A 16506-nucleotide genomic window follows, 5' to 3' on the forward strand; every position below is an offset into this window, starting at 1 on the left:
GAAAAGTACTTGCACATACTCCACTCAAGAAAAGTACTTGCAACCACTGCAGATTCATAAGTGCTCATACAAGGAGGTAAGCACTTTTGGAAAGGGCTCTGTTATTGCTCTTGCTTTTCAGAAAGCTCAGGCAGGGCATGGGATCAGATGGGGTATGAACATATGACAAGAGAGAACAGGACATCCAGTGTAAACAGGGAAGCAGTCAATGAGATACTGAGCCAGCAACTCAATTATCTTTTCATCTTCTTACAGATGAGCTGCTTCTCTTGCAGAAAGCAAGGCTGGCAATTTGTTCTGAAACACCTCTCCTATAAACCTGTAGCCTGTGTGCCAGAGCAAGTGAACTCAGAGCAGACCAAGAACAAATGGGAGTAACAAGTGGACAGTGGCAGATTGTGTCAGAGGATCAAGTAATGCCAGGCAACAGAGCTGGGAAACTAAGAGCAATTTATCAGGTGTTCATTGTATAACCATATTACCAAACACCCAGGCCACACTCCAAGAAACTTGGCTGTCAGTAAGGTGGGAAGCCTTGTCCTCCATCCCTGATCAGCTGCTGGTCAGCACAGTCCAGGTAATTACTGTCGCTTCATTTTCATTATCTCAGCTCTCTTCACTCTGGTCCCTCATCTATTTATTAACAATCCTGAGTCACAGGTGTGGGCAGCCACAGGAAAACTGTTAGGTTTGTTCTACTCCAAGTCAAGAGGAGGAAAATATTTTTGCAAATGCAGACTGCCATGTGAGGTGGTTTGAGAGACAGATGTCTGATTAGTGCTGCAGATGGGCTGAAAAATCCCCCATCGCCACTTCAAAACTCTCACCCTTTTCCACGAGGACAGAAAATGTGTTCTTTTCCCCTCATGTGTGGGAACTTTGCCTTTATTTTAAGGGAGAAACTGCAACACCTAGAATTAATTAGGCCCCTGACCTCTCTAGGCAGCAGCTAGATGAAATGGCTCAGCTGTTGAATTTCAAGGTTAGCTTGCCTCAGTCCTAATTTTCTCCCACCAAACTAGTGTTAATGCTGACCTTGGGAAGACCAGCCTTCTCCCATACAAAATCAGTGACTTCATTCCATTTTTAAGGATGACATACCTCTACGACTGCTGAATGAAGTCTCTTTGGGAAAGAAGGCAGGAGGAGATAAGGGGTGAAGGGGAGACCTGCTCTTTCAGAAAAAAATAAAAGAGGATGTGCAGAGGAAAGTAAGCTGGTTGGTCCCTGTGATAACAGAAATGTCTTGGCCCTCTGCCTCCTGGACCTAGGCTTGAATGCTCTTCCAGCACCGATTCCCCATCTGTCTCTTACTGTGTACTCCTTGCCAGACCATTTTACAGCTTCATATCGCTCAAGGCCAGGAAACGGTTTATAAATGGTTATTTTTAATAATGGTTTTATTTTTAATTTAAAATTGTCTTTTGCACCATGGTATAGCATGATTTTTGAAAGACAGTTTAAAGTATTTGTGCTGTCGACCATGTTCCTATCTCTTGCTGCCTCATGTTTAATGTTCAAGTTGAATGGTGTAAACATTGCTTTGTCTTTCTAAGCCTCTGATGAGCACTGTTTCCCATTTCCTGGGGTTTTCTTGATAAAGTATTATGTCTCTCTCCTTTAATGGATGACCAATATCAAACACAATTCAAACAGCTACTCTCTGATCATACCGAAAGTATTTTTCTGAGTATAGGGATATAAAAAGAAAAAAAAAATCCGCACCAGAAATCTTCAGACAAACAAAAAAACCCAAACAGACTTGGCTAAAAAAAATGTGTATATGCATAAGGGGAAAAAGGAAATGTCCATTTTCCCAAAGACTGCCTCTTTTCAGTCACAAACAGAAAAACAGAGGTCTCTCAAAACAGAATCAGTCATGAAGTGTATATAACCAATTGACACAAGTGTCAACAGTGCTAGGTGACCTCAAGATATTTATCCCACCTAAATTCTGGTCCTGGAGCTCAGAAGCCCATGAATGAAATTCCCCACGCAATACACAAAGGTCAATCCTACATTAATTCAAAGGGCAATGTATATAGTTTGTATATTGGTTTAGTTCAATGGGTGATGCATATTGATGTATAATCACATGCATTTCTCCTTAAAAATGCTCTCCAAATGTAAGCCAACAGATTTACCCCAAAACAGATTTAACTGTGTCTCTAACTCCACAGTACAAAAGAGTCATCATATGGTCTACTAGAAAACAGACACTTCTCATTCATCTCTACCTCATCTGCCCTATATTCATTATGAATCAGCCATCTAAGACAGGATGACTGAAAGGATGATGTGGTTTGGCATCCTGTCAGAATAGCAACTATGGTATTTGGAACAATTTCATATCCATTTAATATCTCTGGTTAGATACCTTTGGTAAAAGGCCAGATTTATACCTCCTGTAAACGACAAAGGAATTACAGCCTTTAACTGCAAGGTCAAATTTCTCCCATCTAATTAAGTTTCCTTCTCTGAGCAGCATGTTAGCTACTGACTCTGATATGACTTTTACAATAACAGGTGTGGCTCTGATTGCCAACTAGTTGAACTCATGTGGTCATTAAAGACTAATTTTGATTGAAGTCGAGATTATAGATCACATTGAAAAAGAAGAAGGGTTTTAAGAGACAAATATGAGACAAAGTGAGGCTGAGTAGGTGGCATTCATTAGTCACTAGAAGGCAGGCTCTGCTCCTGGAGGAACACCACCACATGAATTGTCCTGGAGCATCCACACAGACGGAATTGATGAGTAACAGCAAATAACACCTCTTACAGAGCTCCCTTCTTGGGATCATAATATTAGAGGCATAATGTAATTGAAGCTTGCTTTCCTGGTACATACTTAACGAAACTATTATTAGCTTTGCTGTCCTTTTACTTAATTTTATTCTCCTAAGGCTTTTTAAGGAATGGCTCAGACATTGTGTGGGTTTTCTCCCTGTCAACTACATGTTTGAGCTGGCTGCTGGTAGGAAGGTCTGCTCATATTCCCGCAGGCATGCCAATCTGGATACAGCAAACAAATACAAATAGTCTGCATTCAGAAATCAAGTAAAAAAAATAAGAAAAAACCAAACCAAAACCCAACCCCAAACAAACAACAAAAAACCACCCCAAAACCCAAGGGTACTATCTCATGAACACATTCAATCCACTCATCTTCTCATTAGAGAGCAAGTGTGAGTGTGCTTACTGTCCACCTCTTTGGCAAGCATCCTGCTACCTTCCTGTCCCTACAGCATGGAAAACTGTAATTCTAAAATAGGTCATTTTATTATGAAAATTTGTTTTCCAAGCAGTATTCCCTTGAGGCCCTTCATATTAAGAGCATCTTTTGAACTGGATAAATACTGTTCTTCTATTTCCCAATATCAACTCACATGTTTATGTGATAATGGCCAAGCATGGTCCAGCTGGAAGCAATTCTCAAATAGACCATTTAATAGAAGAGTATTTTTGAGGGAAAGCTCCCAGGCTTTATGATAGGATATTATCTGCTTTTATTGCACTGTGGCCCCACGAGTTGAGGTTTGGATTGTTCCTTTTAAGTTGATGTGTACCCTGAACCCAGAGAGGAAGTAAAAACCTCTTTTATCACCAAAGAAAAGACCATCTCTGAGTTTCCATGCCTGCTATATGCAGGAGGAAAGTGCTTGTCCCTTCCCCTTCCTAGGCATCAAGCTAATTGAGACTCAAAACAATCAATAAAGGCTGGATTAAATCCTGAGTGCCAAAAGCACAAGCAGCTAAATTAATGAAGCTAATCCTTTTGTAATACCCATTTGTTAAAACTTCTCTGCAGCTCCTGATGCAGCTTGCTTGAATTCTCAGGAAATGAATGAACCACTTTTATTCCTCAGTCAAATTTTGCAGTGCATCCGCGTGCATTTTTAGTACCACTAGCACATGGCCAAAACTACAGGCTGAATTCAGCTGATGAACCCCATGCTGTCAGGCATGAGATAACAGCACAGATTCTACACAGTCCTGACCTGAAGTCATCACACACAGGTATGGTCTTCCAAGTGTAAGCAGCTCTTGGCTGAGGTAGGTGAAAGCACATTTGTAGATACTAATGCTATCACTTATGCATGAATGATTTTATTTGAATAATGGGGCAGCAGACAGGTACCTGAAAGCCTGGTCACTTTATTCTGCCATACCATGCGCTTGAAGTGACCCTTTCAAACACCTCTTACCCTTTCTGTGAAAATGCCTTTGGTGCTGCAACTAAGAATTGTCAAATGTTACCACTGACTTTGTAGATGGGATACCTACCCCTATGGACAGAGGGAAACTGATGCTATTTTATGGAGTTCTGAAACAGCAGATCCTGTAAGGCTACTGCTTAGCTTGAGCAGAAATCTGGGTCCTCAAACTCATGCAAATCTTCACAGCCTTTTCAACAGATATTTCCTAACTATTAACCTCAAGGGCAAGATTAACATTTTTGTTTTAATTAACATGGAGAGGCTGTGGTGTGCAGCAGTATTATAAAGAGTTCTGAAATGCCAGCCTTTCAGAGTGGAATAATTCTGTCATCTTGTTTCCATACAGCTCTTCTCAAGACTATCATCTTTCTGACAAGTATTTTATCACTATTATTTCTACCCCTTACTACACTCCCCAGTGTGCTTATTATATTCCATAATTTTCTTAATGAGTCATCTCAACCTTAATCTTTCAATTGTGTGAAGTTTTTCATGAAACTGATACTTCAGAGGAAGGAGAGTGACTGTAATGAAAGTGACCCTTTAGTTTGTTAAACACTAGAGTGCGATAATTCTTCAGCATTTTCTAGCAAAAGGGCAGGCTAAGTCCTCAACAGCCAGACTGCTTCTAGGAGAGCTGAGCTGGGAAGATTTAGATGGTTTCTACACCTCCCCACTTCCTGAAGTTGGGACCCGGTGATACCTAACTCATTCCTCAGTGCCCAAAGGCCACCTTAGAAGCTGCTCTGCATTGTAGGTCCAGTAGTCTAAGAAAACAAGGACTTGCTAAAATACAACAGTGCCCAGTCCACATCCCCTTCTTTGCTGGAAAACTTCTCACCTGCTCTGTTATACCAACTTTACAGACGTAATCTGTTATTTGACCCTGGTTTTGGCAAATCTCCACAGAGTCCTGGGGCCCTATGGAAGGGCAGGGACTGTTCTCTGAGCACTCAGCAGACACACTACTTTCTGGATTAAGATCTCACTGGCAATACACCAAAAGTAAAGCACTAGTCCTTGGACTTCAAAATATTTCACAATTTCTTTACTAAGACAAAATGACTGCCCACATGTCGAAAATAACTTTCAGTCAGGCTGGCTTCAGGTTAAGGGACTCTGCTCACCCCAAAGCTCACATTTCCCTGGCCAGAGAAACCACGTGCCAGCTCTACTTGCTACCAAGAGGAACACTCATCTTTTCCCAAAACCATGTAAAATCAGATTAGTAACCAGTCTACTGTTCTTTTCCTTCTCTGTTTCACCCTGGAAAGGAAAAATACATTCATCTGAAAATTATGCCTAACTGCATAATTTATTTATTTATTTTTTCACATAAATGTTAGTGAATTGACTCCTGTTCATGCAAATTTAAGATAAACATCAGATACTTTGTTATCCTGTGCTGGAAATTCACACTGTTTCCATGATAACATCTTGAATGATTTTCTCAGCTTTCTAGTGATTATTTCATGTGTGTAAAGAGGGGTCCTGGAGTCACCAGAAAATTCCTGAATTAATTCTTCACTGACTTCACTGTCATCATTTGAGATAAGCCATTGCTTTTTATAGTATCCTTTTAGGATTAGTCATAATGTAGCATAGTATTCATGCCTTCTGTTTGAATCTGTTGGGTTTTTGCATAAAGAATATTAAAAATAATTGCACATCTTGTTTCATTTTGCCTTTTTTCTCATTTGACTTCTGTTTTAAAAACTGAACTTTGTTTGTTTGCACATTAGCATCACTGGGAAAAAGATTTTCACCATTAGAATGCAGTCTTGGATTCCAACTGCAGTAGCCAATATTTGTTCAATGTTCTCCAAAAGAAGTAGGAAGGCACATGTGCATATAGAAAGCCATCCTGTTCATCCAGATAAAAATGCCAACTGGTGATAATTGCATGATGATTTTGAAGAGCTGACAATTACCATCACTGAGCTACAGGAGAATCTCAGGATAGAGGTGTCACTGTGAGAATTCAAGCAAACATTGGTTACTTCTCAATATTTTAGAAACATCTTGTCCATTTAGCAGAACCTCCCCCAGCCAAAAAAAAAACCCCAAAAAAACAAAACACCAAAAAACCACCAACAAACCACCAACATAGGGAAGATAAGTTAGATCTGTCTTTCCAAAGCTGAATGTTTGGTCACTATGTTCTGGTTACGTTTGGTACAGGTTTTCTTCAGAAAACAGGAATACTCTTGGTTCCAGGCTCTCCAGGCAACCTGTCCTACAGAAGTTACTTCAGTCCTGACCTATGCTGTAGTTCACAGTTGTAGGTAAGTGAAGCACTAAAATAACTTCGTTAGCTCTTGCCAGAATCATCCAGGCTACCAATGCTTCAGGGAATGCTGCTCTTCCCCCAACTTGTGTGTGTGCATGAATGCACAGGCACACAAATGCGAGGGGAGGTGTTATTACTATGTAACCGTGTTCAATCCACAGACAATATGAATGATTTTAAACTTAGCAATGCTGCTGCTTCCTGGATCAAGAGGTCACCACACCACAGTGAAGATTCCTGTCTAGCAAAGCTCTTCATATCTGTTTTATCATAGTTGAGTTTAACTGTGAGGGTTGCCTGAGAGGGAGATGATAAATATCTCAGAACACATACTTCTTGTGATCTTCTTCTAAAAAACTTTTCCTCCACTCCCTCAGCATAATATTTCTTCTCTAAAGCTAGACAACAGTGATATAACCTAGACTGGAAAATTAATTGCTACCACTTGCCAAGTGATACAAGCTTTCAGCATCAGCTCAGAGACGGTCTCCACTATGTCAGACACGGACACCAGCAGCATGTAGTGATGCTGATAGCACAGATACTAACAGCTTAACACAGCACTGGGATGTCTGCATCCCCCTTGATTAACTCCTTGTTCTTCTAAAAGAAGGAGAGGGAGGAAACTAACAAACTCAGCTGTTACCACCATGTTTTACTAATGTATAATAAGTACAGTAAAACAATCAGTAGAAGTAATGTGTTGCTAACAATTACTCTCAGAGATATAATAGATACAGACACTTTTCCCTGGATAATTTAATAGATACTCTATCTTCCTGGATCTCTGGCTGATAGTGGCTGTGATAATAGCTTCCATACCTGCCACCAAGCTTTGTTACACAGGATCATGGATTTAGAGGCATGGGGGAGATGAGGGGAAATAACTGAATCTCTCCTCTATTAATACACTGTAGAACTCTACCACAGTGCATGGTAATATGTCATTGTTGGCACTCTTCCCTCCACTTAATTATTCTCATCAAGTGTATGTGTCCACTGCTGACAAATAGGTTCCCAGTGGTATTACGGTGGTCCCCAGTCATTGCTATGTAGGTGCCCACCTTTTCATTTGCCTTTCTCCCCCACAGCTTGCATGGAGTTGCAGGTGTTGGCACTGCTTTTTCTTCCTTATTTACTCAGCATCATGCTGACACCTCAACCCTCTAGGATCTGCTGCCAATTTACAAATGTGAGCTCCTAGCCACAGACTCCCAAGAGACAAATAACTCGATGTTAATAAGTAACTGATCATGTGTGATTAAATTTTTCATCAGTACCAGTCTTTGTTTCTATAGAACTGTTACCAAGTTCAAAGTCCATATATATAATAAAACAGATACATATAGACTTTTTCTATTTTTACTATTTGTAAAAGTAAACTGTGTTTAGATACACTTTCAAAACCTTTTTCTATTGAACAGTAACTTAATTGCATTCAGAACATGTCCAGAACTTGTTTTCCTCTAGTAAAATTATCCATCTTTTTTTCGTTCAAGAAGGTGATGTTAACCTAAATCAGGTAACATCAGGTCTTAATCCAGGATTGCTCCTAAATCCACAAAGGCAGCAGATTCAGCCTACATCCTAACTGTTTTTAGTGTGTGACTTATAAATGAAGGAGTGATGTGCTGCTAGGAGCATAATTCTCAGTTATGAAATTGGGTTCTGTCTGTAGCTGTGAGACTATGAGCAGATTGGCTGTACTCCCACAGCAGTGAGGATTTCACAAACTGGAGGCAGCTTTGGCTGAGTCTGACAGAGGGAGTTTATGTTCTTAAAAATAGTGGTATCAGTAACAGTTTTGGGACCCAAATCTGACAAATTTTACCACTGACATAGTATTTTGCTAGTGAAATCTGTTTAACCTAGAACTCACTGGACAGTCTTCAGCAAGTCTGAGACTCAAAAATACTATCTTCTCTCTGTTCTGGCCCTGTAGAATTAATTACCAACAACTATTCTTAATGCTGGGCTGACTCTGGATGGGCTTCATAATTCAGAAATGTGTAAATTTTGGGACCAGCCACCCTAAGGAAACACACACGTATCCTTCTGATTGCAAAAGGAGTTGAAGAAAAGGTGCAACCATGAGAAGGGAAGGCATATGTTGAAAAAACTCAGAGATATTAGCCCAATCTGGGGGACAGAAGCCGAGTTTGAATGGGTGAGGGAAAGATACCTCTCAGGTAGTAACACCTCAGAATTTCTTATCGGGGAGACATACAATTGGACAAACAATTGAGAAACAATTCCTAAGATGCTGACACCAGCCTGTAGAAAATTCAGCAGAATTCTAGAGCTCTATTCAACCAGACATGGTTTCTGAGCTCTGTGATGACTTTTCAGACCGTTTAAGGGCCCATCACTGTTTATATTTAGTGCATCACTGTCTATACTTCATGAAATCTTATGAAAAGACATTTTCTGGGACTTGTAATAAAAAAAACTTCATGAAATTTCAAGAATACTCTTTGTTGTGACATTTAAGTTGTTATACAATCAGAATGTACTTTGCTTAATTTTAACACTTTGAAGACAACCAGGTCATTCCAAAGGCTGAAATCTGCTATCATTATTTGTGCAAACAAACCTTACTCACAGACATCATCATATCACTTACTCGATTGGATTCCACACTTCTTACATCACTCCCCCTCACTGCGCATTAAGCTCATAGACAGGGCAAGTCAAGGTGGTTACAAACACACAGCCCCCAAACAAAAAAACCCCAAAAAGCTAATTTCAAAGAACTTTGTTTTGTACCATCTCCTTCACAAGGTGTCTTTAGACTACTCAATCTCATCATTTTGTTGAGATTCAAGATGCTACATGCTGCTGGAAAAATTGTCAATATTCTGTCAAAGCCACCTACCTCTGGCCCATACTCTTAGGTATTGTGCTGTCTGAAGAGCTTAAGTCCAGACTTAACCACACTTCAGAGCAACTCACAACGTTCAAGTTAAAGACTCGCAAAATAATGACATGTTATATGTCAGCCTAGACATCACAGCCAGCCGCGGGATTTACAGCTCTTCAAGACAGAAAAGCAATTCTCTTTTTCTCTCACCAATACTTGGAGGCATAACTGAACAAAACCAGTTACAAAAGCAATTCACTGTAATAGGCACTTTCAGTTTGCAGTTTGCATATTACTCAGCACAACTTCTTGGTACCATTTACTCCAGGTGACCTTAAACTTATTGGAAGTTGGCTGGGGGAGAAGACAGACCTTTAGGGGGGAGGTCCCGGAAAAAGAAACCCTTGTGACTTCTAGAGGACACCAGAGGTCTAGTGTGATTCCTGAGCTGCAGACTCCCACGGAAGTGAGGTGATCTGAGCTCTCTACCACAGGCAGATCCAAAGGTATAAATGTAGAAATATTTAATTCAAATGCTCCTTACGGGACAGCTTCTGAGAAAACCTTGGCTTGCACGAAGTGCAGGGATCACTGCCTGTAACTAATGGAACAGAAGTTCCCACCATGTAGTCGTGGGAAAGAAAAGTTTGTACCATTGGGTGAATAGACAGGGGAATATTGAGCACAAGGTTATTATCTCCACACGTGACATTAACAAGGGCCTTCCTGGAATTCACTGTGCAGCACCGGGGGAAAACAAGGACGGTGGTGGAGGCTCAGAGAAGAGCAGCCCAGACATTTCTCTTGGGGAGCATCTGCATTCCAGAGAGAGACCAAGAGAGTCAGGTCTATTTATCTCATCAGAGACAACGTTAAGTGGCTATTTAATTACTGCCCTTAAATACTTGAGCAGAGAGAGATGATCTGAAACTACATAGCTATTTAATCTGACAGGCAAAACATTACAAGATCCAGTAGCTGGAAGATGAAGTCAAAAAAGTTCAAAGAGGAAAGGAGATGCAAACGTTTAACAAAGCGATTAAAAATTGGAGCCAATTATCCAGGAATGTAGTCAATTCCCATCGTTGGAAGTCATTAAATCAAGACTGTTTGAAGAGCCTGTTGGGCCAGACCTTAGAATCACTGGGGAATAGTCTCTGCTTTATATTATGGAAGAGGTTAGGCTATGGGATCATACTAATATCTTATGACTAAGAATTCCACCACTAGCATTGTTATCTTCCTTGCCAAAAAAAAGGATGAAAGAATAAAGCATTAATGAAGCCAAGGCCTGTATGGGGCACAGAACACAAGATGAATATGGACAACACAAGCCACAGATCAGGAGCTGACATCATCAGTAGTTTTGTCACCAACTATAGCAAAAGAAAGAAAAGGCCGTGAGGGATTCGTGCCCAACCCCAACGCCCTGAGCCAGGCAAGGGACATCACCTGGCCGACCCTCACGGGGCGATGCTCCTTGACCGTGACATCCCAGCTCGCAACCCTCATGGATCCTCCCGCCCTCGGCCGAGAGCCTCCACACCACGGTCCGGGGAGCACCCGGGGGTACCCCAGCTCACCCTCCCCACTGCGCCCGCCCGGCTTCGGCCCGGGGGACGCTCCTTGGCCACGAGCCCCACTCCGGGCGGCCGAAGGCGGCGGCTGGGGTCACCCCCGCGTCGGGGGCTGCCTCCGGGGCATCTTCCCCGCTGCGACATCGCGGCCGCGGGCACGTTGCCGTGGCGACCGCGCCGCGCATCTTCCCGGCCCGTCCCGGCGGTGGGGGGCATCTCATCATTATTCCCTCCACCTTTTTTATTTCTTTTCTTAAGTTTTCCCCTCTCCCGGACCACGCGTGAGCCGAAGTGCTTTACAAGCGCCGTTAAAAACGAGCAGAGGGTGAGAGAGGCGCCCTCGGGGCCGGCCCGGCCGCTCCCAGCCGCTGGTGCCCGCTCGGCGGGGCGGCCGCAGCCCCTCCCGCCGCGGAGCGGGGCACGGCTCAGCTCCCCGGGGTGCGCTCCCCGGGCGCGGCTCGGTCCGCCCGGCTCCGACCCCCGCGCCGGGCACGGCCAGCAGGGCGAGGCACGCCCGCCTCGCCCCGGCACCTGCCCCGCTGCTCTCCGGCGCCGAACGTGTGTGTCCGTGTGTGTGTGTGTGGTGTAGGTGCCCACCGTGTAGGTGCCCGCTCCGCTCCCTCCGCCCCTTACCTCCGCGGCGGTGCCTGGGGAGCCGCGGGCACACCGCCGCCGCGGGCAGGGATGACCTTGCGGAGAAATCCATCATCCGGGCAGGAAAACAAGCCGTTCCTCGGGGTGTGCGGCGGCGGGAGGAGGGCGGGAGGGAGGAGGGCTCCGCTTGGGCGGCCCTTCCCGCCGCGGGGGCAGGACGGAGGCGATCCGTGCCACCACCGACGAGGCGGCGGCGGCGGGAGGCGCGGGCAGCCCGCTCAGGCTCCGCCGCCGCCCGCGGAGCTGCCCCTCCGGCCGCTGCCAGCTGCGGCTCCCGGCCGGCTCGGGAGGCGGGGAGCGCCGGGGCTGCGGCGCCGGGCCGGGGCCGGGCTCCCCCCGCGGCCGCAGCAGAGCGGGGCAGCTCCCGGGCCCCGCCGGCGGGGAGGGACCGCAGCAGCCCCGGTGCGCTCGGCCCCGCACCCCGCCCCGAGCCCTCCCAAACGCGCAGGGCGCGGACACGTACCTGCTTCCAGGGAGACATTTCCCGCTGACGCCAGCCCCACCCTGGGCCTCTCCTGGCTTTTATAGCGCGGGAGCTGGCGGCTCCTGTCCTCCATCAGGCGCATGGGGCTGAGCGGGCTGTCTTCGGCAGCCCCCCGGGAGAACTCGGCAGCCGTGCCAGAGCCCCGGGCTCCTTCTGTATTGCCACCTCTGCCAGCCGGCTTCTCTCCAGCTCCTCAACCAAAACTAGGCGCCGAGCTGCTTCACGGCAGAAGAGCTAGAACCTCACACCCCAAATCCGCCAGTTCCATCCACCTGTGCTAGCCGTGCATGCGTCCGCGGAGGAAGGGTTCAGCCAGCGAGGCACCTCCTGAGCCCTCTGCTTGCGGGGTGGTACCGGTTTGCGCGGGGAATTGCAGTGGATGCAAATGCGGTTCAGCTCTTGTCACGCTTTCAATTTGGATTGTTGTTTTTGATAGGCAAATTTGGCTTCCTGTGTGAAGCACAGTCCTGTTTGCTTGGGAAAGAAAAAAGAAAGTAGTCAAGCGAAAAGCAGTTTTGGTTTGGAACTCTTAATTATCCGGAAATCTTTGATCTAATTTCGGTTTATTCCCACCACAGTGGAATTTTATGTCTCTATGCTGCAATCACAGGAAATGGTTCTGCAGTGCCCGGAGACTCAAGTCAAGTACAGGTTTTCAACTGGGAAGATTTTTAACTCTTCTGCAATCCTTTAGGGATGAATAGGAGCAGGATTTAAAAAAACAAAAAACAACTGTAGGACAAGCTGTGAGGAGAACTCTGTTGCAATATGGAAAAATTGAGGGGAAAAAAGAACAGGTGGCTAGAGTATCTAAAAAAAAATAAATTTTTATCCCTAAACATTGTAGGCATCAGTGAATCATATTCCCTTGATCCTTATGAATGGACCCATATTTTATTTACTGCTTTACTAAACACCCTCTGCCTCAGTTATTGGTCCTAGATCTCCTCTACTCAGGAGCTAAGTGATCATGAAAAACACCTTACATTTCCTACCATATCAAATGTAATTTCTTCCCCAACAGCAGCCACTAAAATCAGCTCATATTTGTGCAGTAGCCATTCCTAAATGTGGCTTTCTGACAGTTACTTAAGCATGGAAAATTTAAGATATGTTTTCAGTGTTCATATACAATAACCACTTTTTCTCATATGCCAAAGCCAAACCAACAGTATTCTTAAGAGCCTGAACATCCCAAGCATCCATCACTCAAAGGTGATTGGAGAGAGCATCAGACCTTATCAGGAAAAGATTTACAGCACTGGCACATCCAAGGCTTCTCAGTAGCTCTTCTTTACTTCGCTCTCTTCACAACCTTGCTACTTTTTTTGGTGCTCTGGAGGGCTGAACAAAGCCTGGTCCCCCCTGTGCCTGCATCTGAATCAGGAATACAAAGTCAGCTTGGCAAACTGAGTCAGTGTTCAACTGCTCTTCATTATTCTGCTAAATGACCTATTTTTAAAGAAACATTGCCAAACTTCCTAGAATTAATCCTCCTGCCATTAGCATTACTACAGTGGAACTTCCCCTTTTTTGATAAAGAGGGGAAAAGGCTGGATGATGCAATTTCCTTTTGTCAGCAATTACACTTTTATGAAGAGATAGCTGTCAGCACTTACAGACCTTGCAGCTGCAAGGACTTCGTGGGACCTCACGGGCTACTCAGCAAGGGACAATTACAATTAGTGTTGTTTTCATAAACCTTCCTAAACATGAGACTCCTTATCTGGATTCTTGAGAGACTTTTCTGTTGACAATCCAGCCTTGAAAGTCACAGCAAGAAGAGCTATATACATTCAGCTGGAAAGACTAGGAAACTTCTCAATGGGCTATTGTGTCCTTGTCATTTTAGGGTTGTGAAGCACCTTCAGAGCATGTGGAGGATTTAGGCCCCGAACCTGTGAGAAATTAACATTCTGAGGAAAAAAAGAGAAGAACTGGGAGCTTTTTTTGCTCCAAGTCCCTGCATGCTCATGCACCTCATAAACTAGTGTCCACGTGTTTTCCTGCTGTGTTCAGATAAACTTTTATTTTGTCTGTACAAAATTGCTGGGAATCCCCACTCTGCTCTCAAGCAGTCATATCTGAGCACTGCGTCTACTATTATTGTGTCTGATGGACAAGGAATTCCAAGAGAATAGAGGACAGTAGTATGACTGAAATACTCAGTCATGCTCAGCTGATAATCTCTTTCCCATGTGCAGAAGGGCATGGATGTTTTAACCTCCAGATGCAGTGATGATCTGGGAAAGCTGAGAAGAGGTATTAAAGAGATTCAGGTCATTGCAGAAGCCGGTTGAGATGATGCACTCAGGGCACGGCCACTTTGTTTATGAATTCTTCTCGCATACCTGTTTTTTCCCCCAATGTCCTTTACTCTTCCCTGAACCACAGTCTACCATGTAATGGCTTCATTTGGTACATTAGGCAATATTGGTTTTAAAGACTTCTAAAGGATTTTTCTAAATCCCATTATGAGCTCTGAAGTCTGCTTCAGCCGCTGTTCCAATTGTCAAGACAAATCATCACATTTCAACACATCAGTGTGTCACCATATCAATGCAAACTAGAGATTTAGATAATTCTGATTTATTTATCTGAATGTTTAACCCCATAATCACCTGTGAGTCATGGCCAATTTGCTACTACTTATCCATATTTTTTTCTGCTTCAATCTACAGCTATATGCATTTGGTTTATGTTCGCTTTTTGTAGGTCTCAATGCAGAAAGTATTCATACTGAGGGCAGCACATAAATGGTTGCTTAGCTTTAGGCACTGTACTTAGCACTTTCAATAAAGTCAGAAGAGCATGCTTAATATTAAGTGTGTGCATAGGTCTTAACAATATTGAGAAGAAAACAATTGCTCTTTAACTTACTAGTATTGTCTGAGGTGAAAGCATAAATGTAGCTGCAGAGGGTTCAGCTTTTGATATGTGTTCGACCAGAGCTCAGGGCAACAGGAACTTGGGATTTTAGGAGCTGTCAAAGTTCAATTAGCCATCAGAATGACAACCACACTTCTGCAGTGCCCTTGACTTTTGTAGAGTATTTTAAAATCTCATCTTCAAACTGTATTGCTATCTATCTAAAAGAAATTCCTTACTGTGGCTGAAAAGAATTCCTTACTAGCTGAAAAAAAATTAAATAGATTTGATGGTTTATCAAAATGAATAGTGGTATAACATGTTGAGACGATGTGCATGTTGGAGTCAGAGGCACAAAGTGTGTGTCCTTATCTTTGATACCTGCCCCTGACATCCAAGAAAGCACTGAATTTCATATAACATCATGAAAACAGCTGTTAAATAGAAAATTAGGAGTGTGAGTGTGTAAATTAGAGAGTTTTCTTAAGTCACTGAGTGAGAAAGTTAAAGGTTTAAGCTAGTTTAGAAAGTAAGAGGCAAGATGGAGGAATTAGGGCATTGTCTCATTTCCTTCTTCATCTTCTTCTTCTAGAGGTTTTTGGGTAGCAGTGGGTGATTGGATAGAGAATGCCACAGTGCAGCACACAGGTGTTGGGTCATTGTGTCACTACGAAAAATAATTTACTTGGCATTTGTTAATAGGGTAAATGGACATGTACAGTTGGCCTAAACTAGTGTGGCTTCGTTTACTTCAGTAGTGCTAGGCAAATATACATTGGTGTGGATTAGGCTACATGTTGTTGTTAGGTTGTTGTTGTATTGCTTCTACCATATTTCTTATCATATTTTGATGAGTTTTGATGATATTAATAGAAAATTTAAATTGTGTAGAAGCTTTTTTTTTATTATTTTAATGCAATTTCTTTCATGGCTTCTTTAGGAAAAGAAGTTAAGAATACTTCAAAAAGTAAATAGAAGCATATCTTTTCCCCAGCAAAACTTCAGTTAGAGATTGGTCTGAAAAGGGCAATAAGAGCAAATTTGTGAATACAGTCATTTAACATTTATGTGAAGGCACTTATAAGTTTACTTTCCATTAATGTAAAAAAGAAGCTGAAATGACTGGATGAATATATTTATTTGGGACCAGAGCTGAGCCAAAAAAGGTGCAGATCCTCTGGTGTGATAGCTGCAGTTGACAGCTGTATCATTAGAGACAAATGTATCAAGAAAGAAAACCGTACCATACACAAGGGGATGTGGTGCAGGTGTTTTGTGATCATGCACTCTCCATCTGACCAGCAGAGCAGAGTAAATACTCATTGCATGTGTTACGCAACATCTCCCTCTCTCTCTACCTCTCACACACCTAATGGGCTGTACCAGGCATCTCACAAATGGATGCACTGTTCAGCCACGGTAATAACTCTGCTGGATCATTAGTCTGGGACTGGTATCACAGTTTATGGCTAGAAATAATGGGTTCTGATGGTCATATTTAAGAATGTTTCCTTTAAACATTTTGGTCTTTATAAAAATAATAATAAAAGGGA

At 43.3% G+C, this 16506-nt stretch overlaps 1 protein-coding gene across 2 annotated transcripts in view; it reads right to left on the minus strand.

Moving 5' to 3' along the window:
- Nucleotides 1-12543, minus strand: part of GPRIN3 (GPRIN family member 3) — a 32925-nt gene extending 20382 nt beyond the window's left edge. The window contains exon 1 of one of the 2 annotated variants that reach the window (XM_058838626.1): nucleotides 12065-12543. The gene's annotated coding sequence lies outside the window, so the exon portion shown is untranslated. Of the gene's footprint in view, nucleotides 1-11580; nucleotides 11976-12064 lie in introns of those variants that run through there. The other variant, XM_058838625.1, reaches the window with a different exon arrangement.
- Between the last annotated feature and the right edge of the window lie 3963 nt (nucleotides 12544-16506).

Source organism: Poecile atricapillus, chromosome 4 (genome assembly GCF_030490865.1).
Source record: "Poecile atricapillus isolate bPoeAtr1 chromosome 4, bPoeAtr1.hap1, whole genome shotgun sequence".
In the NCBI taxonomy this organism is placed as follows: Eukaryota; Metazoa; Chordata; class Aves; order Passeriformes; family Paridae; genus Poecile; species Poecile atricapillus.